The following is a 22,430-nucleotide window of genomic DNA, read 5'->3' as shown; positions in this document are numbered from 1 at the left end:
ATACTACCAGAACGCTTAATGCACAGGCAAGGTTTCAAGATCGATCCGCCCCCTCTATCTATTACCAATATCTGAACCTTCCCCCCATGGCATAGTGCCATCCAGAGGCAATGCTTTCCGCTACACTGGTACAAGTTCAAGCAAATCCCACCTTTCTCCCAGGGGAATATGACTCCCCAAGAGAATAACCCTGTCTCTAACAAGGTGCATGCAAGAATGTAATTCTGTGCCAATAGGGAGGCAAGAAGGCTGGTGACTAACTTCACCCCAACCACCATGTTTCCAAAGCCTGCTGCAAGCTTTTAAAGGGTACTAGTGACATTGTCTAGATATGTAAGTCAGGATGGTGCTGACCTGTTTTGCGATGTCACCCATTTAGTAGCCAACTAAAATTGGGCTAAGTGATTAGTGGTGGCACCAGCCCTTTTGATGGGTTCACTTTGCCTCAGGGAATAATTGCAATACACTGTGCGCTAAGCAGTAAAAACAGGCATAGTCAGGCCACCAATAGTAATAGTTCTGAGTTCAAAGTACTACGGAGGATAAGCTTTACTGGAGGAAAAGGGTATAAGGAAAAAGTTAACTATAAAAAACTGTCAGTTTACCAATTCACACCTGCTACATCTGCAACCAGAAATTCCCCTGTTCCCTGAGGCCTCAGAGCTTTGTCCTCAAATACCAGTTTTGGGAGCACTCCCTTTCTTTAGGCTTGGGGCTGGAAAGTGCAGGTAGCGAAGTAGGAACAGCTATAGTTTTCAGGTATCTAAGCCCAATGGTAACAGTGGTCCTTGTAAACACATAGTCCAACACAGCTCTCCTGTGCCAAAATTGCAGGCTGTAAGAGTCTAATATGAATCAAAATGCAGCAACTAGGCTCTTCTTCCCACAAAGCTTCTGTCACCCCTATGGAATAGACAATAGTTGCAGGGACATCTCCAAGCATACTCACATCAGCAGCTGGAATGGAGATTGAGCCACATGGTCATCTAAAGTAGCTGGGCCCCAGCATGTAGTCTGTGCTGTGGAACCACCCCTTCATGCCATTTGCTGTTTTCCCTCTTCTAAAGGAGAGAACACTGACTGGGGCCAGATGTGGAGTCAGTAGGACGGAGGACAAGGGGCTGCAGAAGTTCTTCTTCCACTCTGCCTCCCTCTGTTCCCTCCAAAAACTATCTCTGATCTCCCCTTGCATCATTCACGCTCTCTCAGTCCCATTTACTTTTCCATCAGGAGGTAGGGTGGGGGAAAATGGGGAGAGGGATGGGAGGACCAACGAGAGCAACTGTTTCCACTTTCATGGAATGCTTTGTACTGCCGCAGAAAGGATTACACTCCTTAGACTAACAATACCTCTTACAATAGTAAATTGTACCCCCAAGGGGGCTACAGGCCAGCCAGTTGGTTTCAACCAAGTTTCATCAATTCTGCCCTCACCAATGACTGATGGCTTCAGTTTTTATAATGACACAGTCACAGTACTCAGTAGACCAAATCCAGAAGTCCTTACACGGGCAAAATACTAATTTGAAGTCAGTAGGATTGTCACCTAAAGTAGAGACTAAGTAAGAGAATGCAGAATATAGAAAGTAAACAAAGAGCCAGCATTCATTCCTCCCCAGCCCCTCATTCATGTGAATGACGGTTTCGAGAAGTTAGAGGAAAATGATGCAAAGACCGAATGAATGAATCAGTGGCATAAAGTGAACAAGACAGAGATTTTGGAAGGCAGGACATTAGTATTCAAAAGATTTGACTAGTTTAAAACTCTGCACTGCCACATTTCATATGCTTACTGCTTTAAAAAAGATGTAAAGTACATTTAGCCTATTTTATGAGCACTAAACTGACAGCACTGGAGACTGACGCTCTCAGTTTACCCTCAGAGCAAGTATAGACTAGCACTGCAAGCTGCTGCTCCTCCTGTCAGTCCTCTCTTCTGTCCTGGAGGAACTGCCTCCAGAGCTGGGAGATGGTTTGGGGTCACAAGGTGTGTTCTTTACAATAACCAAAATGGAATCTGGATCAGGCCAAAAGCTCTTACAACTCCCTGGACTCTGTGTTGAATCTGCCAACAAAAGTGCCAGTTACTACCAGTTGTGGTGTTGTTTCCACAATGAGCTAGATGTAGGGCTGGTCATCAAAAAATGTCCATAACTGATTTTCAAAGAAAATATGGTTTTCAATTAAACAAAATTCCTTGTGAAAAGTGTCTGCTTTCCATGAAAAAAATTAGATTTTTTTCAACATAAAATCAGCATTTGAAATATTTTGTCCCAAAACAAAACTGTTCTGATTCTGAAATGCCAACATGGTGCTTTATGCTTTCATTTTCCACTATGGGCTGGGCACAGGGTTATCACCTGGCTGGTAATTGACCCCATTTTTTTTTTATTTTTATGGATTTGCCAGTTGCCAGAAAAATAATTTAATCTGCCAGGCTTTTTTTACGTGGGTCTAAAGATTTGCATGATTATCACAATACACTGGGATAGCTAATGTTAAAAGTTTCTGTGTCCAGCTAAAGATGCTGCCGTGTTCCCACTCCCGCAGTTAAGTAAGAAAATGATGTTATCAATCTTATCTATATGTGCTATCTCTCTAGAGACTCTAAGTGGCTGTTGAAGGTGGGAAGGTTGAGAAGTTGCCTTGTGGTTAGGGGTTGAGGTTGTGTTGGGCTTGCCTTGTGTGTGAGGGGTGCTGCTGCTTAAATTTATTTCTTTATTTTATTTTTGCATTTCAAAGGTGGTAACCCTAACTGGGTTCCTCAGACAGACTTCGTCTGCCATGATCCATAATGGCTGTGTGACAGCCATGATGCACCAACTCCCCTCACCAATGGGATGACTGTGGTGCATCATGGGAAATGTAGTCTGACCAGGACAACCAGCCCATAGAAGGGAATGGAAGCATAATTTACTGTGGTGGCATTTCAGAATCAAAATATTTCAAAATATTTGGATTTTAATTTTTTGATGAAAACAAATTTTCCACAGAAAATTTCAACAGCACTGAATTTTTTTGGTTTTGTTTACACCAAAATTTTCTATGGACATTCCTCATCTCTCTGCTTCAGCCATTATCCAGCCAATGCTATCTATATGCAGATCACCAGCTCATTTCATATAGGCTAGTAACGCATGGCATCATAGCACTTTTAGGCAATGCCTAGCCAATACCTTGTTTTGTCCTCTACCGAGGAAAGTTGCTCATTGAAATCATCATGAAGAGGGACTCTCTGAATTAAAAGGATGCTTTCTGGCCTTTTAGCTTTCCCATTGCAGGCAATAAGAAGTTCACCTTTGATTATCTATTTAGCTAAATTGGATAGAACACTTTGAACAGAGAATGTCAATTTAAAACATCTCATTTTTTGCTTTTCCTTATCCTTCACACCCTAATCTATACACATGCATACCTCTGATATGGACACCCTTTAATCTTGGCCCTGATTCGCTTCACAGTGTGAACTAATTAAGCAGAAGCAGACGTGGCGATTATAAGCAGCGTGAGCAATTCTGAGTTTTTTCCATTATTTAAGCACTTGATGGCAAGTCTTTCCTTTAAAGGGGCAGTGCCAGGGCTGGAAGCCCTGAAATTTGACCTAATTTTATTTTTTTATATACCGGTACTTGTTTTAATTATCTGCTGAGTGCCAGCAATATGCTCTCAGCTGCACAGAACATAGAGGAAGACATGGGCTGTCCCCAGAAGATCTTAAAATGGGAGGCCCTGAACCTGCAAACGCTCACTTCTCTTACTCATGTGCACAGTTTCATTGATCACACTGGGGCAGGCCCTCTCAGAGGTCCAGAGGGGCCTGGGCCACTTCCAGCTTTTGAGGCCCAAAGCCATAATAAAAATAAAAAATGACAGCACATGAAAACAAAATAAGGCACCAAAAAAAGAGTGAAACATAATCTGAATATTTTTTTATTTAACAAATGCTTTCTGGTCCGATAGAGATGCGCATAAAAACAAGTTGTGAAACTTATCAAAGGTCAAAAAATTAACAAGTGTCTACATTTAAGGCCTGCTTTGAGCTTGAAGCCCAGGCCAAATGGCCCTCCTGGCCCCTCCCCTCTGATTGGCCCTGCACTGGGGTTATACACATGAGTAAGGGCTTGCGAGATGAAGCCTCCCCAAATTATGACTCTGATCCTGCAAATTGTTGGATGCATGTGGATCCCTGTGCATGCCCTGAGCTTCACTGAAGTCAATGGGAATCCGCTCAGTATAGCATGCAACAGCTTGGAGTATCAGAGCTTTTATTAGTTGGCAAAGTCCATATAATTATTTTTTCCAAAACAAATCTATCTTAATGCTCTTTTTTATTTGAGGAAAAACAAAAAAAAAAAATCAGTGCCAGCAAACCTAGCACTTTAGGAAGAACTCTTGGGGAGCAACCAAGTGTGCTTGCACGTCCTCTTGGGAACAGGTTTGTTTCAAGCTTCCAATACAAATCACAGGGAGCGTTAAAAAGAATTTTAGAAATGGCCAAAAACAGGCATGATGGCGGGGGACTCTAATTTCAGAAATACATGTGTCAGAAGGAGAGTCTCCAAAGCACAGAGTCAGTGAGAGGTGTGCCATCTGCCATTTGTCGTGCCTTTGAAATCGCCCCCGAACCACTAACCAGAAACCTTGAATAAATCATGTTGATTATGGGTCACAAGAATACCATGACAACAAAGACTTCATCTATACAGAGGAGGCTTGCGCTCTGGCTAATCATACCTAAACTAAATGTGGCATAGGGGAAGCATTTTTTCTTGCTTGTTTCGTTTAAAGTGAGGTTACAATCAGGAAAGTGAGCATAAAAATAGTCCTTCAGTGCTACATACTGTCTTAGTTACAGCCCTTGGTTTATTGACACAAACAAAATCTCCCTAGTGTGGGCGCTACAGTTAGGGAAAAGTTAGCTGTATTCCATGCTGCCACATCGATCAGCAAAACGCTAACCCCCTTCCCTTTGACCCCACAATCATTATTGGCGATGTACGAAGCAGGAAGAACACAGCTTGATTGTGAGATCTCACTTTGAACTTGTACTTGCTGGCAGGTAAAAGCCTGATTTTGAGCTTTAAACAGAGTACACTTTATACGGAAACCACTGAGAAGGGAATAAATAGAGAACACCCAGATGTCATTTTACAGAGTTACTTCTCAGACCATGCCCACACTTTGACAAAGAAATTGGAGGTAATTTAAGTGCTGAAAGGCACCCAACTGTCAGTCCTGTAGAATAAGGTCCTCTATTTATCCTCCAAAGAGATACAGTGTAGGTAGTGGAAGCTTCCCATAACATCCTGCGAATGTGCCTCCACCCTGTCTCCATGGGACCAGCTCTTAGGGTAAAAGAGAAGTTTAGTCTCCATGACCCATTCAGTCCTTGTTCACTCTGCTGAGACAATCAACAAGTGCCAATTGTGATGTTGAGTTTTGAGATGCTGACACCTGTCCTCTAGGAACTGAACCCACCAAGTCAGCTCACAGGACACCCACAAGCCACGTGTCCAACGAAAACCACTTTCAGTCTCTACCCAGCTCACAATCTATACCCCCAGCTGGCTTTGAGCCAGCAATCTGTTATTAATCCATGTGGCCAGACAGCTCCTCAGAGCATAACCATGCTATAAATTATCAAACTGTGACAATCAACAGTTGAGGGGTTTCCTTGGGCTTAATGACCTGCTAAAAGAGCTGATGTTCTCAGGATACGGCATTTGAGGTTGCTGCGGCTGAAGTGGGAGTTTCTTGAAAATTAACAACCAGTCAGATTCCCAAATTTTCATTCCTATCAGCCTCAAAGGTCTGATCGTGATCCTGTCAGACACCCTCTGAAGACCAGCAGGGGCAGAGCTCTTTATATTGTTGGCTAGCACTGTATGACATTAAATAAGCTTGTAATCCTTGCACCTATCATTGCTATCATGTGTCCCCTAGATCTCTCCTCCCCCAAACAGTATTCAAGGCTTGCCATGAAAGCAACTTGTTAAAATAACAATAACGTTTACCATTCAGAAATGCCTCTCTTGTGTTGCGGAATGGAGGGAAAAGCAGCAGTCATCTGTGCTGACAGGTACACTCATTATTACTGCATACAGCATGCATGGATTTAACCAGCAATTATTTCACAGTGGAGGAAGGAGAGAATATTGAATTCTCATCCCCTCTGATTTTCTTTTAGTCCTTGTCCACTTTGCTTAGATCGCCAACTAGTGACAATTGAAATGGTGGATCATGAGGATGCCCGTCCACTAGGAACTGATTTGAGACCATCCCCGACTTATGAACAAATTCCTAAAGAATGTGCATTACAATAAACAAGCAAACACAGGGGAGCAAAGCACACAGTTCCACACAGTTTACAGTCAGTAATATTTCCAAGGAAGTTGTCACTACCATGACATCTTTTAAATTCCTGTGCAGTACAGGTAATCATCTAATAGATTTTATTAGAGGTTTCATAGAATGTAAGGTCAGAAGGGACCAGTAGATAATCTTGCCTGACCTCCTGTATAGCACAGGCCATTACATTTCACCCAGACATCTATGTGTTGAGCTTAGCCCTCAGGAAATTGAACCATTGTGTGCCACGGGCAGAGAACAGAAGAGACTCAAAGTCCCACCAGTGCCTGATGCCCCGTCGATGGCAGAAAATTCATTAGGTGAGATATGCCCAGATGATCCTAGCAGGCAGTTCACACTCCATGCTGCAGAGGAAGGCAAAAACAAACCAAAAAATCCCAAGGTCCCAGCCAATCTGACCTGGGAGAAAATTCCTTCTCATCACTCACCTGTTTGACCCTGAGCATGTGAGCAAGGCACACCAGCCAGGCATCTAAGAAAAAAGATTCTCTCTATGGCATCAAAGCACTGGCCTGTCCCATATCCCGCTGTGATAAATCCCACCCTAGAATGAATCTGGCCAGTTAGTCATTGGGTGCACTTGATCTAGTGGCAGGTTATTGCACAGCACAATACCATCTCTCTCATTTCTCCTGGGGTTAGGAACCATTTTTCCTTGTCACTTTTTGGTAAGAAGTCTTCTATGAGTCCTGATAGATGGCTCTGTGTATGGTTCCTGGGGAATCTTTTCTGCCTCCAACTTCTCTGCAGCTCTTGGCTCACCATGCAGCCAGCATTTCCAAAACAGAGCCCAGCCAATTCATAGTTTGGGACCCTTCACCTGGCCTGGCCAGGGAAAGGGGACATGCAGCGGGGAAGGGAGCTGCTGAGAGTTATAGCCCCCTGCTTAGCAGATCCATAACACTTCCTTACAGCACAGGGTTACAGAGCCTTTTTTGTAATGCTTTCATAGCCAGACTGAGGCTCCCTGTGGCTTTTATTATGAGCCCTTGGTATGTATCGTTTAGCATGTCTTCAATTTCTATGTCTCTTGTTGTGAAAAGATTAGATATTTGGTTACTGTTTATTGACTACTGAGACTAAGTACATTTGCCTGCAAAAAAAAAAAAAAACCCCAGCACATGTGTCCATTTTAAAAAAAAAACATTAAAATGATAGGCATGCCTGGTTTAATAAACCTGTGTAAACAGAGGTTTTAGACAGTTTACTTAAATCACCAGAAACAACATGTCCTTTGTAGGCTAAAGAGGCTCAATGTGGTAAGACCCAGTTAAATAGAGAGATTGGATGATTTACATTACTGTAAAATGTTTCTCTAAAAAAAGCTCACTGTTGTAACAATTATCATTTTGTGTCTGATATTTACATGGCAATGATTTCTAATGACTATCATTTTGTGTCTGATATTTACATGGCAGTGATTTGTAAATGTGTTAAAACTTCCTAAAAAAAAGTAAAAAGAAAAGGAGGACTTGTGGCACCTTAGAGACTAACCAATTTATTTGAGCATGAGCTTTCGTGAGCTACAGCTCACTTCATCGGATGCATACTGTGGAAACTGCAGAAGACATTATATACACAGAGACCATGAAACAATCTCCTCCCACCCCACTCTCCTGCTGGTAATAGCTTATCTAAAGTGATCATCAAGTTGGGCCATTTCCAGCACAAATCCAGGTTTTCTCACCCTCCGCCCCACCCCCCCCAACTCACTCTCCTGCTGGTAATAGCCCATCCAAAGTGACCACTCTCTTTAAAATGTGTATGATAATCAAGGTGGGCCATTTCCAGCACAAATCCAGGTTTTCTCACCCCCCTACCACCCTCCAAAAACCACACACACAAACTCACTCTCCTGCTGGTAATAGCTTATCCAAAGTGACCACTCTCCTCACAATGTGTATGAAAATCAAGGTGGGCCATTTCCAGCACAAATACAGATTTTCTCACCCCCCAACCCCCTTTTTTCAAAAAAAAAAAAAAAAAAGACACACACAAAAACTCACTCTCGTGCTGGTAATAGCTTATCCAAAGCGACCATTCTCCCTACAATGTGCATGATAATCAAGGTGGGCCATTTCCAGCACAAATACAGGTTCTCTCACCCCCCCACCCCGCCACACACACAAACTCACTCTCCTGCTGGCAATAGCTCATCCAAACTGACCACTCTCCTTACAATGTGCATGATAATCAAGGTGGGCCATTTCCAGCATAAATCCAAGTTTAACCAGAACGTTGGGGGGGGGAAGGGGGTAGAAAAAAACAAGGGGAAATAGGCTACCTTGCATAATGACTTAGCCACTCCCAGTCTCTATTTAAGCCTAAATTAATAGTATCCAATTTGCAAATGAATTCCAATTCAGCAGTTTCTCGCTGGAGTCTGGATTTGAAGTTTTTTTGTTGTAAGATAGCGACCTTCATGTCTGTGATTGCGTGACCAGAGAGATTGAAGTGTTCTCCAACTGGTTTATGAATGTTATAATTCTTGACATCTGATTTGTGTCCATTTATTCTTTTATGTAGAGACTGTCCAGTTTGACCAATGTACATGGCAGAGGGGCATTGCTGGCACATGATGGCATATATCACATTGGTGGATGTGCAGGTGAACGAGCCTCTGATAGTGTGGCTGATATTATTAGGGCCTTTGATGGTGTCCCCTGAATAGATATGTGGGCACAGTTGGCAATGGGCTTTGTTGCAAGGATAGGTTCCTGGTTTAGTGGTTCTGTTGTGTGATATGTGGTTGTTGGTGAGTATTTGCTTCAGGTTGTGGGGCTGTCTGTAGGCAAGGACTGGCCTGTCTCCCAAGATTTGTGAGAGTGTTGGGTCATCCTTCAGGATAGGTTGTAGATCCTTAATAATGCGTTGGAGGGGTTTTAGTTGGGGGCTGAATGTGACGGCTAGTGGCATTCTGTTATTTTCTTTGTTAGGCCTGTCCTGTAGTAGGTGACTTCTGGGAACTCTTCTGGCTCTATCAATCTGTTTCTTCACTTCCGCAGGTGGGTATTGTAGTTGTAAGAATGCTTGATAGAGATCTTGTAGGTGTTTGTCTCTGTCTGAGGGGTTGGAGCAAATGCGGTTGTATCGCAGAGCTTGGCTGTAGACGATGGATCGTGTGGTGCGGTCAGGGTGAAAGCTGGAGGCATGTAGGTAGGAATAGTGGTCAGTAGGTTTCCGGTGTAGGGTGGTGTTTATGTGACCATCGTTTATTAGCACTGTAGTGTCCAGGAAGTGGATCTCTTGTGTGGACTGGACCAGGCTGAGGTTGATGGTGGGATGGAAATTGTTGAAATCATGGTGGAATTCCTCAAGGGCTTCTTTTCCATGGGTCCAGATGATGAAGATGTCATCAATATAGCGCAAGTAGAGTAGGGGCGTTAGGGGACGAGAGCTGAGAAGCGTTGTTCTAAGTCAGCCATAAAAATGTTGGCATACTGTGGGGCCATGCGGGTACCCATAGCAGTGCTGCTGATCTGAAGGTATACATTGTCCCCAAATGTAAAATAGTTATGGGTAAGGACAAAGTCACAAAGTTCAGCCACCACGTTAGCCATGACATTATCGGGGATAGTGTTCTTGACGGCTTGTAGTCCATCTTTGTGTGGAATGTTGGTGTAGAGGGCTTCTACATCCATAGTGGCCAAGATGGTGTTATCAGGAAGATCACCGATGGATTGTAGTTTCCTCAGGAAGTCAGTGGTGTCTCGAAGGTAGCTGGGAGTGCTGGTAGCGTAGGGCCTGTGGAGGGAGTCTACATAGCCAGACAATCCTGCTGTCAGGGTGCCAATGCCTGAGATGATGGGGCACACAGGATTTCCAGGTTTATGGATCTTGGGTAGTAGATAGAATATCCCAGGTCGGGGTTCCAGGGGTGTGTCTGTGCGGATTTGATTTTGTGATTTTTCAGGAAGTTTCTTGAGCAAATGCTGTAGTTGCTTTTGGTAACTCTCAGTGGGATCACAGGGTAATGGCTTGTAGAAAGTGGTGTTGGAGAGCTGCCGAGCAGCCTCTTGTTCATATTCTGACCTATTCATGATGACAACAGCACCTCCTTTGTCAGCCTTTTTGATTATGATGTCAGAGTTGTTTCTGAGGCTGTGGCAGACTCCAGCGAGAAACTGCTGAATTGGAATTCATTTGCAAATTGGATACTATTAATTTAGGCTTAAATAGAGACTGGGAGTGGCTAAGTCATTATGCAAGGTAGCCTATTTCCCCTTGTTTTTTTCTACCCCCCCCCCCCCCCCCCGACGTTCTGGTTAAACTTGGATTTGTGCTGGAAATGGCCCACCTTGATTATCATGCACATTGGATAAGCAGGAGAGTGAGTTTTTGTGTGTGTGTGTGTTTTTTTTTTTTTTTTTTAAAAAGAGGGTGGGGGGGTGAGAGAACCTGTATTTGTGCTGGAAATGGCCCACCTTGATTTTCATACACATTGTGAGGAGAGTGGTCACTTTGGATAAGCTATTACCAGCACAAGAGTGAGTTTGTGTGTGTGGTTTTTGGAGGGGGGTGGGGGGGTGAGAAAACCTGGATTTGTGCTGGAAATGGCCCACCTTGATTTTCATACACATTGTGAGGAGAGTGGTCACTTTGGATAAGCTATTACCAGCAGGAGAGTGAGTTTGTGTGTGTGGTTTTTGGAGGGGGGTGGGGGGGTGAGAAAACCTGGATTTGTGCTGGAAATGGCCCACCTTGATTATCACACACATTTTAAAGAGAGTGGTCACTTTGGATGGGCTATTACCAGCAGGAGAGTGAGTTTGTGGGGGGGTGGGGCGGAGGGTGAGAAAACCTGGATTTGTGCTGGAAATGGCCCAACTTGATGATCACTTTAGATAAGCTATTACCAGCAGGAGAGTGGGGTGGGAGGAGATTGTTTCATGGTCTCTGTGTATATAATGTCTTCTGCAGTTTCCACAGTATGCATCCGATGAAGTGAGCTGTAGCTCACGAAAGCTCATGCTCAAATAAATTGGTTAGTCTCTAAGGTGCCACAAGTACTCCTTTTCTTTTTGCGAATACAGACTAACACGGCTGTTACTCTGAAACCTAAAAAAAAGTAAATTAAGACTTTAAAAAAAAGTTTAGTGTGTTTTGATGCTTTTTCTGCAATATCATGATTTTTGCCTCCCGCCTCCCATATTAACCCCTAGGGTTCATTAGCTCTCTAGAAAGCTAAAAGTTCCTCTGAAGACCACCTCACTCAGGATGATATTATAACTAGCTAATCAGCATAGAGAAAGAATTTTATCCTGGGACTGGAGATTGTTTTTGTAAGTTTGACAAGTCATTGATGGATAGGTTGAAGAGATTTGGAATAAGCTTGCATCCCCGTTTTACTCTCTTTTCTTGCTTGTAGGCCTCCATTTGCATTTTCTTTATTTTTATCTTGCATGTGATTGCATTGGTATGTGATGCTGGTATTCCTGCATTTAGGAAACAGGCTTAATGTTTAGAGTAGATCATTAGTGTTCTCCAGCCTGCCAGTCAAATGCTGGTGAGGATGCATATTGGTAAATGGCTGTGTTTGCCCATCAATTTGACTTTGTAGCACTTCAAAGTTCATCCTGGGGGCCAGACTGAGTCAAAAGTTTATTTAAAGTCTACAAAGTGGACAAATATCCTCCTGGTTTTGTGTTTTTTACGTGTTTGTTAATTTGCATGTATAGGGTTCAGATGCGGTCCATCCTTCATTTCTCAGAGAGGAAACTAATTTGGCTTTTATTAATTATGCTGTTGCTGGTCCTTCTGTGGAGGACGCTACAGAAAAGTTTGCTCATGTTGCAGCTAACACAGGTATCCCTGGAATTATTTGGGTTGAGAGCATCTCCACTTTTGCAATTGTGGGAAATTTAGTCCATTTTACCACTTCTCAGGGAAATGTAAGGATTGAAGATTTAGGTTAAATAATTTTAGAAAGGCCTTTTGAAACTTCAGTCTGAATGCATCCAGAATGCCATTGGATATATTGTCTGGACCACATAATATTCTGGACTTGAATTTGTAGAGATTTTACTCTAGTTCATGGTGTTTAAGGGGATGTGATAGTTCCTAATGGTGTTTTCAAGTGTAGTTATTTTCCTAATGATATTACCTTTTTCTTATGTCAGATTTCTGGGTTTGTAGAGGTCTTGGAAGTGTTTCTGTCCAAATTTTAACCATTCTGGATTATTAGATTTTTGGTTCTATTTGTTTCAAATTCTTTCCAGGTTTTCCAGAAAGAGTTAGTGTTTCATCTTCCGTTTGTACCAACTACTAGAGGAAATTCTATAGTTTTGTTTCCAATCACATTGCAAGAGAAATTCAGTCAACCACAATGTAGTTACCTAAAATAGAATTTGGCCAGAACATGGGTCTCATTCTTCTTTCAAAAAGCACTATGGGATCTTCAGTGGACACAAATGATCAGGCACTTAGTTTTATTTCTCATCCAAAACACAGACGTCATTGGACATCTGTGAATGAGATACACCATGAAATCTTCTCCAAGGCCTATATTTTCAAATGTGACTACAAATTTTGAAATTTTTTTTGGGGTGCACAGTTTGAGAGACCTTGAAGGAGCTAGATTTTCTGATAGTGCTTAAGCACCTTTCTTCTGACAATTGGGCTCCTTTAAGGCATCTCAGGTTGGGAACCCAAAATCACTAGTTACTTTTAAAAACATAGGCACTGGTTAGTTTTTTTTTGTTCAAAATATGTATTTCCTGTAATACTACCACCCCTTTCCCCTCATTCTTAGAGTATCTATGGCATTTGCTCCTTGTACTTGCTCTGGCTGCTTCACTTGCCTGGATGGGAAGCTGCCTGAGTTCTAGGTGCTTCCTCATTTGCCAGAAAAATAAATTGTAGTGCAAGAAAATAACATCATTGTTTGGAAAGAACAATATGGTACACCAGGCATACAAACTAATGCTTGGACGTGCTGCTAAGACAAAACATAATGCTACACTGTTAAGGTCGATTATAATGTTCTGTTAAAAGGGTTGAATATCATGTTGTGTGAAAAATTTTGAGAACTGCATTTAGGAAACAGGCTTAGCGTTTAGAGGAGAACATTGGCAGGCTGGAGAATGCCAGTCAAATGCTGGGGAGGATGCATATATCTGCATTATCCACAAGGTTTAAAAAAAAAAGGGTTCAGATTCACTGAAGAAATACGGATATATTGTTGCTAACTGGACGGTGATTTGGATAAAGATGAGCCCTCGAAGCACAGGACACTCCCAGTGGGTCTTTCAGGTCTGGGATTTGGGTTTAGGCCCATCTCTAGTTTTGTGTAAAAAGTAGCGAGAGAGCAAAATGCGAAGACACAGAGAATGTGTGTCAATATGTTGTCCAGTTCTGTTTACTGGGTTTCACCTGCTGTGAAGCTGCTAAGGGAAGTGCTGAGAGTTAACTACTGCTCTTAATATTCTTGCGCCTGCAAAGCAGGGCTTCCAGTAACAGCTGAAAGCCCCCTGTTGTGAGCAATAGGCATTTGCTGAGGCTGCAGTTCACTTGGAGCCTGAAAAGAGAAGAGGCAGGCTGCACATAGAAAGTAAAGCTCCACTGATACCTTCCTGCTGGGACCATTTGCTACCCCTTAAGGCTACTGAACATCAGCCGGTTCTCTCTCTCTCTGATCCTGTAACAGCCATCTGTTAATACAGTGTTTAGCACATTGCCCTGGGAATGAGAGTGACACGGGTGGCGACTGAACTGCGTACATCAGGAACATGGCACAAACATGTGCTTCCTGGTCTCCAGAGCCTAATAACTAAACAAATCAAACACTCTAATGGGAACTGTTGCTGCGGTGGAACAAAATATAATCGCAGCTCTTCAAAGAGTCATCTGGAGTGTGGTAAGGAAGGTGCTCCATGCTAATACCCCCTTCTTTCAGCAAGCCTCTCCGGTGATGCCACATCTACATTAAGCACCAGTTTCATGCTGGAGAGCTACAAGTGATGCTCCTGATCCTGCATCTACCAAAGTCAATGGGAACTTGCCCACCAGCATCAGTGGGAGCAGAATGAAGCCTGATGTGAAGGTAGAGAATGTTATTAAACTCGTTGTGGACTTAACCTTTTACGGTCTCTTTTTGGAAGGAAGGTAGTTGTGAATAACTTCTCCCTCTCCCACCTGTCCCCTCACATTTATTTCAGATGTTGTAACACACCCTTGGAAACTCTTTAGGATGCCAAAGGAGGTAGGTAACAAAAAGTAAAATAGTTTCCCACTGGAGTGGCAGGGGATGGGAACATGGTGGAAACACCACATTCAAACTCCTTTAAGGAGAAGGACCTCTTCACAATGGTCTCCATTTTGCTTCTGGATTGTGTGTCTGTTGATGTTAAACACTTACCAAATATCCATAGGGCCAGATCTTCCTCTGCATTGGGATGGCTTTGCATCATCCGTCAATGCAAAGCAGCTCTAAAGCCATCTTATCTGGCCACAGGAAAATCACCACTACACAGGGAGATACCCAGTTGGCGTGGACCCAGTGCAGTGGCGCCTATATGCCACCTCTCCCAGACTTGATGCAGGGAGCATGGCCAGAGGCAAGGGAACTTAACCCCTGAACCCCAATGATAACCCAGTTGTCAAAATGGTCCCTTGGAGCCACTGGCAGCTGACACAAGTTAGGATAGCCTTCAGGCTGCTCTCACTAGAGCTAGAGGAAAGGAACTGGAACAGAGTAGTCCCAGGATCACAGATGGAGATATTCAAAGGTGGCTTCAAGGCACCTTTGGGTCATTCCCCCCAGCTGTGCCAAGTGCTCCTAGGCCACAGCAGAAGATATGCCCTAGAACCTCTAGTCCATCCATCAGCGTTGGGCTTGGTCCTGAAGTCTGCACCCAGGCCTCACTCCCCTGGCACTTAACAGAAATGTGTCTGAGTGATGGACTGAGCCCTGTGTTGACACAGTGAGTAACAGAATTTGACGTTTCCATGAAGTTTATTAGAAACCATACAGGCATTATGGGGAGGGGCTGGTAACACCAACCAAGTAGAACAAAATTATAGATCAGTTGTCAGATTGGGAAAGAAATCTTTCCTTCTTTGGACAGATTGCTTGCTGAGGATCATTAACCATTTAGGACACACTTTATTTTTTATTTTTGTAATTACTTTCAAACCAGTGATAGGAAAATGAAACCCCATTATGACAAAATAATATCCCATTTGTTTTCAGAAACTAATCCTTCAAATCTGATTAGAGAGAAGAGGCGTCTTGTTGGGGTTTAATATATTCAATAACTCTGAGAGAACAGGTCGTGCTCAGAACAGACAAAATGAAATCATTGTACTATTTTTTCTAAGTTTACAACCTAAATGGTGTTCCGGCTAATTATACACTCTCCCTCCTTTACTATGGTAGCTGGTGATTCAGACTCGCATCTACCTGCCTTTGCAAAGGAGTAGAAGGGAGCAAGAATCTCCCTATGCCCTAACATGAGCAATCCAGACCTTGGGTCTAGGCACATGGCACTAAGGATTACTTGCTACATACTCTTTCTGCAGAGCAAGTGGGTGGGAAGTAACTGGGAATGGGTGAACCTTGGCTTTGGGCCCCCTATTGCTGATTTAGGCCTCCTCTACTCACAGATTTTGTACTGATTCAACTATTTGGGTTAGAAGTGTGATTTTTCTGCTAATCTAGTTATACCAGTACAAGCCCTAGTGGGGGTGCAGTTATAGCACTATAAAGGAACCTTACACTGGGGTAGCATATTCCCCTTCCCATACGGGAATAAATTATCCTGGTGTGAGGCATTTATACTGATATAACGGCAGCCACCGGGAGCAGGGGTGGAAGACACCATGCTGCTTTAAGGACACCGCTATAGTTAAAATGGTATCACTTGTGTGTAGACAAGACCCTACTGCTCCACAGGAGCAAGGAAGAAGCAGTGGAGGAATTGTTTTTAGAGCTGGGTGGGAAATGTTTGGGGGTAGGGGGGTTGTCCCACCAAAAAAATTGATAAAAATAAAAAAAGCTTAGTTTTTTGTCAAAAAACAAACAAACAAACAAAAAACAAATCTGAACATTTTTCAACTGAAATTTCAGTTTTTGTTTTTCAGTGAAAAGCCAAAAATTTAATTCCAAACAGGCTTTTCCTGCAGAAATTTCCATTCTGATGAAAACACTTTTTTTGTTGGAAAAAAAAATGAATACTTAGAATGAAAGATGTCAAGCAGCTCTAGCTGTGACTCAGAGGGGTGTGTCTCATTCCCAATGCCTCCTGGAGCAGTGCATCTTATGCACCAGCCCTAGCTCAGGGCTGTGTCTAAGGCCAACCTAGGCCCTAGCCCCCGCATCCTAGTGATCATTTCTGTTCTTCTGCACTGGAATTGCAGAAAATTTGCGCTCCATAGAAACTAAATAGAGAGATCGTTATTCAAAGACGACACGATATATGCTATCTGCTTGGAAAGCTGCAGCATCCACTTTATGATGGTCACCTATCTACTCCCGCTGTGCAGCTGTCAACCATAACATTCCAATGAAAGCTCAGGATCCTGGGCACATGTAAAGGTGGCTTGAGGTTCAATAGGATTTAGTCCACCAAAATTTCAGGAGTTCCCCCATAGGCACTTCTCCCATCCTAACACTACCCCCTTCTCTAGTTGTCATCTTCCTTTTATTAAGGCACAGACGGCTGATATTTACTGACTATGTTATTTTGGCAGCTCCCTGTGGTCAAAAGACCTGTCCTTCAAAGTGGAAGCTGGCTTCTAGTTGACTGCAGCCACTCCTTCACATCCTTACATAACAATCACAGCTGTTTCACACACCACTTGTGAGATGAACAGAATGAATTGATCATTGGTGTAACTTGTCTGGTCCCATGGAAACTTGAAGCCACAGGAGTTGCACCAGAATTAAATATAGCCCTTAACCTTCCCAAAGGAGGCAGTCTAGATCCATCCCAGTAGCCAGACAGCTGCCAGCAATGAGCTGTGTGCTGGACTGCTGCCTGGTACTCTGCCTCTAATTCATTCTGAGTTCAGGCCACCTCTGACTGTGGGCCTGTCACGAGGTCTGCTCTCCACTAGTGCACCTGCTCCTGGTTATTCTGGGAATTAGCGGATTCCAGGACCAATGGCTCCTTTCCACCTCTTGCTACATGTCCTGCCTTCTTTTCCTGGCTCTCAGCGAGACAAGAAACTCTGTGTTCATGGCTTAGCGCTCTAGCCAAGTCACATGTGTCCTTCCCTTCCAGGGTATCAAAGTCTCTTCTTATGAACAGGCTCCAGGCAGTCTTTCCATTCACTGCCCAGCTGGTGCCACTTCCCCAGTGACTGATAGAAGAACCCAGACCCACCCTCTACTCCGAGTTCCAGCTCAGGGACCTTCTAAACAGCAACCAAGATCTGTTCCATTCTAGACTTTATTGCCTTTTCCCTGAGCCCTTCCTAACCTCCTGGCTCCCCACCCCTCCTCTGGGTTAGTAACCCCCAAAATCCCTCCTCTCAGGAGTAATTGTAGTCTACTTTAGCTCCGTAGCACCCAAATACACCTCCCAGGGAGTGATTGCAGACTACTCTGCAGCCCCCATTCTGCTGCCAACCTCCTGTCTTTATAAACCCAGCCCAACTGGTTCCTCCTCAGCTCCATTATTCAGTCAGGGGATTACTTAAGCCCCCTGATTCCTCTCAGCTGTGGCCTGTATGGTTATTTGGCCACCTTTTTAGCCTACATTAACCCCTTCAGGGCAAGTGTGGGATGAACACCCCATCACAGGGCCCGAGATCACAGGGATCCTGCCTTAGTCTGTGCTTGTGCATATCAGGCACACTGAGCAGAAACTGAATGGCTAATATTCTGCCCTGTGAAAAATAACAATAATCAAGGTTGAAATTTTGAAGCAAGCATCTGCCTTTTAATGGGGACTAGTTAGTTCTGGTGTCACAGCCCTATCTGTGGTCTAACAGTAGGAGTTCAGAATAAACACAGGCACTGGGCCTGATTCGCCTCACTTGCATCTGTTTTACACTGGTGTAACTCCATTGACTGTAATGGAGTTACTCTTGATTTAAACAGTTGTAACTGATAGGAGCGTCAGACTCAATGTTTATAACTGAGGAGTGCTCTTTATGGGCCTTTACCACTTAGTTGTTCTCCAGGATGCTTTCAGGGTATTCGTATGTGCATGGATGGATGCCTCATTATACATTAAAGTGTAATTACCAGTTCAGTTCTGCGCTCACACAATACCGCTTCAGAACTTTGCATTCTTCTCCCAATGTTTTGTTCCACTTGAAAAGTGAAACTGACAAGAGGCCTGATTTCTTAAGAGCTGGGACAAAGCCCTTCAGAGGTTAGTGTTCTTGTAAATTTTACTTTGCGTCTGCCATGCACAAAGCACACTGTCATTCTCCGGGGCAAGACAACTGGGGCAGGTGGGTGCAAGAGACAACCAGGAGGTAAGAGAGAGAACAGATTTGGGCTTGTCAGAAGGTGAGAGAATAAGGGATGCTCCAGGGAGCATCTCACGATTTTTATAGAAAATCTTGTGAGTTTGTGTGTGTTTTTTAACTATTTGGGTCTAACAAAACGGAAATAAAATCATTCAATTTGGCTTTGCATTTTCTGATCCAGTGTTGACTTACACACAAGGCATCTTATAATTCCAATAAGGTTAAACTCTGACCAACATACAGTACAGTCTCACATGATTGTCTCTTGCACATTCTTAGGATAAAAGATGCTTAGAGCAATGCCTACCATCTTGTAACTCCATCTTATAACTACTTGGAATTAAATGGTTGCTATAACAACATGATGCACTTATTGCTATATAGCTTTTCTTTTCTCTTTTTTTAAAGCATCATATTTAGAACATCAGTTGCCATAACAACAGAACACAGCATTTTAAACGTAGTGGTTCATCTATATTTATGCAGTGCAATTAAAGGGATAAACCATGAGAGCAGGGCATGAATTGGGATGGATTAACTCACCCCTCTCTATTCCCAGACATGAAACATCAACTGCTGCCAATTGAATAGGTGTGTATTGAGATCATAGAAACTTCAGTCAAAAATGGCTTTCTGGGATTACAAGTTTATTTAACTTTGCAATGGTGGTTGTTGTTAGTTACATGTTGATGAGTCTTTCCAAGTTATGAGCTATCAGCACGTTTCTTTCCTTGGGTCTTTGTTTGAGCTGTGATTTCTGTTAATTTCAGTAATGGCTCAGAGTTCTTATTAGCTAATCTGATCACGCAAAGGAACACGAGAGTTTCCATACTAGAGCAGACCATTTGTGAATTTAATCTGCTATTCTGTTTCTGGTAATACACTGACTAAGCCAGATTCTCAGCCCTGGCTCCAGCTACCTTGCACTGCTTCAGTGATGCAAAGCATCCTGAAAGCTGCCCTAAAGGGACACCATCCTGCTCCCCACACCCACATAGGAGGCATGTCAGCGTGGAGACAGCAGCATGCCAAGGGAGGACCAGAATACATGGCTTTTCACCAAATCCCCACTTGGCACAGTGGTTCCTGAAGCTAGTATGACTTACAGCTGCCCTCAGTCTGCTCTGAGTTATCCTGGGGGCTGTTTTGGCCCTTGCCCACTCAGCAACAGAGGAGCAGAGAGAAGCAAGAGCTTATTGTAAATTCAGTACAGCTGAGGATCTGGCCCACTGTATATTCCTTCAGTGGGAGGCTAAAGAAATAAAACCAATAATGCACCTGACAAAATGTGCAATACTACAATATTAGGGAAAGGAAGGGGAGAGGACATTTCTTTCTGACCCTGAAACATGAGGATTATCATCCCTTGTGATATAGTCTTTGATTGAAACTTTAGGCTTAATGAAGCTGTTTATACACTTGTTCATATGTTTATCTGATCTCCTTTTATATCCAAATAACGCATTTTACTCAGTGATTTCCCTTGGCAGTGAATATCTCCGGTTTATTATAAGGTAGGTAGAGAAGTATCTCCTGGCAGTTTTATAATCTGCTTTTCCATGGAGAAGCTGTTCCCCTGTTTGTTTTGGGTTCTGCAGCAAACGGAGTCACAGTGAATAAACAAAAAGAAAAGGAGTACTAGTGGCACCTTAGAGACTAACCAATTTATTTGAGCATAAGCTTTCGTGAGCTACAGCTCACTTCATCGGATGCATTCAGTGGAAAATACAGTGAGGAGATTTATATGCACACACACATGAATAAACAGCAGCTGGAAATGTGAGTTCTCTCCTTGTCAGAAAGAAGCAGCAGATGAATTCTGTTCTACATCACAGAAATGTTACCTGTCACTCACCTTGTTCTTCCCTTCTCAGCCTCTGCGAGAGAAGGAGAGGGACAGTGACTATTGTCTTGTAGCTCATGAGACAAGAATGACCTTGACGTCACCAGGATTCTGCTTTTTGCAACACCGTGTATCCCTTGGAGGTGGATAAGGTTTCCATTGACAGGCTCAGGGAGATAGAAATAGGAGAGGAATATATATTAGACAGATACAGCTCCTTATCTCAGTCTTGTCTCCTCCTCAGACTGGCTGTGCCCTTTCTCTCCTTCTTTCCAGCTCTCTCGGTTCCTCGGCCCATCAGATTTCTCTTTCTCTCTGCACCTCTCCTTGGCTCCTGCTGCAGAGCTAAAAAAAACTGCTGTTCCCAAATCTGAAGCATGACTAGGTTCTTCTTCCACGTCTAACTTTTGCTTCCCAGCACAATGTCTCTGCTACTCAGCAGCGGTTGCACGGAGCAGTATGCAGATTGTGCAAGACCACAATTAGCATCCGTTTCTGGAGGCTGCAACAGTCAGTAATGAGACTATTTGTTATAAGAAACCTTTACATACTTCCAAATAATGAAGTACTTGCAACCTACCCAGAAGCATGTTCAGCGTCTGGCCTCCCAGCCCCACCTCCTCAAACTGATTAATGGTGCCACGTTGTAATATTTGTATTGTGGTAGCACCAAAAGGTCCCAGCCCCATTGTGCTAGGCATTATACAAATCGTAAGAAAGACTGTCCCTGCCCCAGTTTATGTAAGACGTGTATGGCTGTCACTCTGGAAGGACCACCCCAGGAAACCATTGGCTGGTGCAATGATATTCTGTTTGGAAGTAGTCGTTCTTGGCCGCTACCTGATTGGTACCTTTCAACATTGTGGAGGTGCTGTGATATAGTTTCAAATGGATGAGCTGTTCTGGGCTGGTTACTCACCCCCGCACAACATGAGAGCCTATTTCTATGGAAACACTCTGAGTAATAAAGGAGAACCGGGTAAAAATATAGCAAGGTTGCACATCCATCTTTCTTCTATGAGAGGCCTTGCATGGTTCGTCCTTAGCTGTGGAGTGAAGCTCTCCACGCCGGAACAAAGGAATCTCTGAGAGAGAAAACATTTGCTCTTTCAGCCTGTTGTTTCTACCCTTTAAGCAATGCCGGGTGGAAGAAGACTGAGCATGAAAGCAAGGACACAGCAGAACAGTTTCTGAGAGGGGCTGAGCTCGCCCCTCGCTCTTTTCCTGCTGGTCCTCCAGCCAGCTCCAGCACCGGCAGTGCTGGGAAGACAAGCAAATTGCCTTCTGGGTCTTGAACATGATCCATTGCTCCAGCCCAGGAAGCTTTGCCTGGCCTGCTGAGAGAGGAGGATTCGCTGTCCAGACACTGAGTGCTGGTTTAATTCCTGTGCGGAGTTAAAACTGGGCTGCCTGATGAGACGCCCCATTGACCAGCTTCTGCTCTGTGGCTGCTTTTGTGAGTATGCCAGGAGATGACCCTGCAAATCATCTGTTTGTTTAGTTAGGTTCAGAGAATCCCTAGGGGAAAGGACAGCCTGGGAGCTGGACTTTGCTCTGTACAAAACTCAAATGCCCTGAACATCTATGTTGGGCCATGTGACGGATATGCAAACCCCATACTGGGGTGAAAGGACAGCCTGGGGCCCAGCTAGCCCTGCCCCTCCAACCCTGCAGAGAATGTTCCAGCTAGAGACAATGTTGAAAAGGGAGCAACCCAGCTCAGACAGCTGGAGAGGAGTACAGACCTCCCCTGCAGGCTTCTGACAAATGGGGCTAGAGACACCTCCCTGAAGTACCA

At 43.7% G+C, this 22,430-nt stretch overlaps 1 long non-coding RNA gene across 1 annotated transcript in view; it reads right to left on the bottom strand.

Annotated features, from left to right (window-relative positions):
* The window catches only part of LOC142070681 (uncharacterized), a 60,369-nt gene extending 39,030 nt beyond the window's left edge, over positions 1–21,339 (bottom strand). The window contains exon 1 of the long non-coding RNA XR_012666644.1: positions 20,645–21,339. This is a non-coding gene — a long non-coding RNA (uncharacterized LOC142070681). The remainder of the gene's footprint in view (positions 1–20,644) is intronic.
* Positions 21,340–22,430: the final 1,091 nt, after the last annotated feature.

This window comes from Caretta caretta, chromosome 1, assembly GCF_965140235.1.
Source record: "Caretta caretta isolate rCarCar2 chromosome 1, rCarCar1.hap1, whole genome shotgun sequence".
Classification (NCBI taxonomy): Eukaryota; Metazoa; Chordata; order Testudines; family Cheloniidae; genus Caretta; species Caretta caretta.
This window is presented reverse-complemented; position numbering and strand designations above follow the sequence as displayed.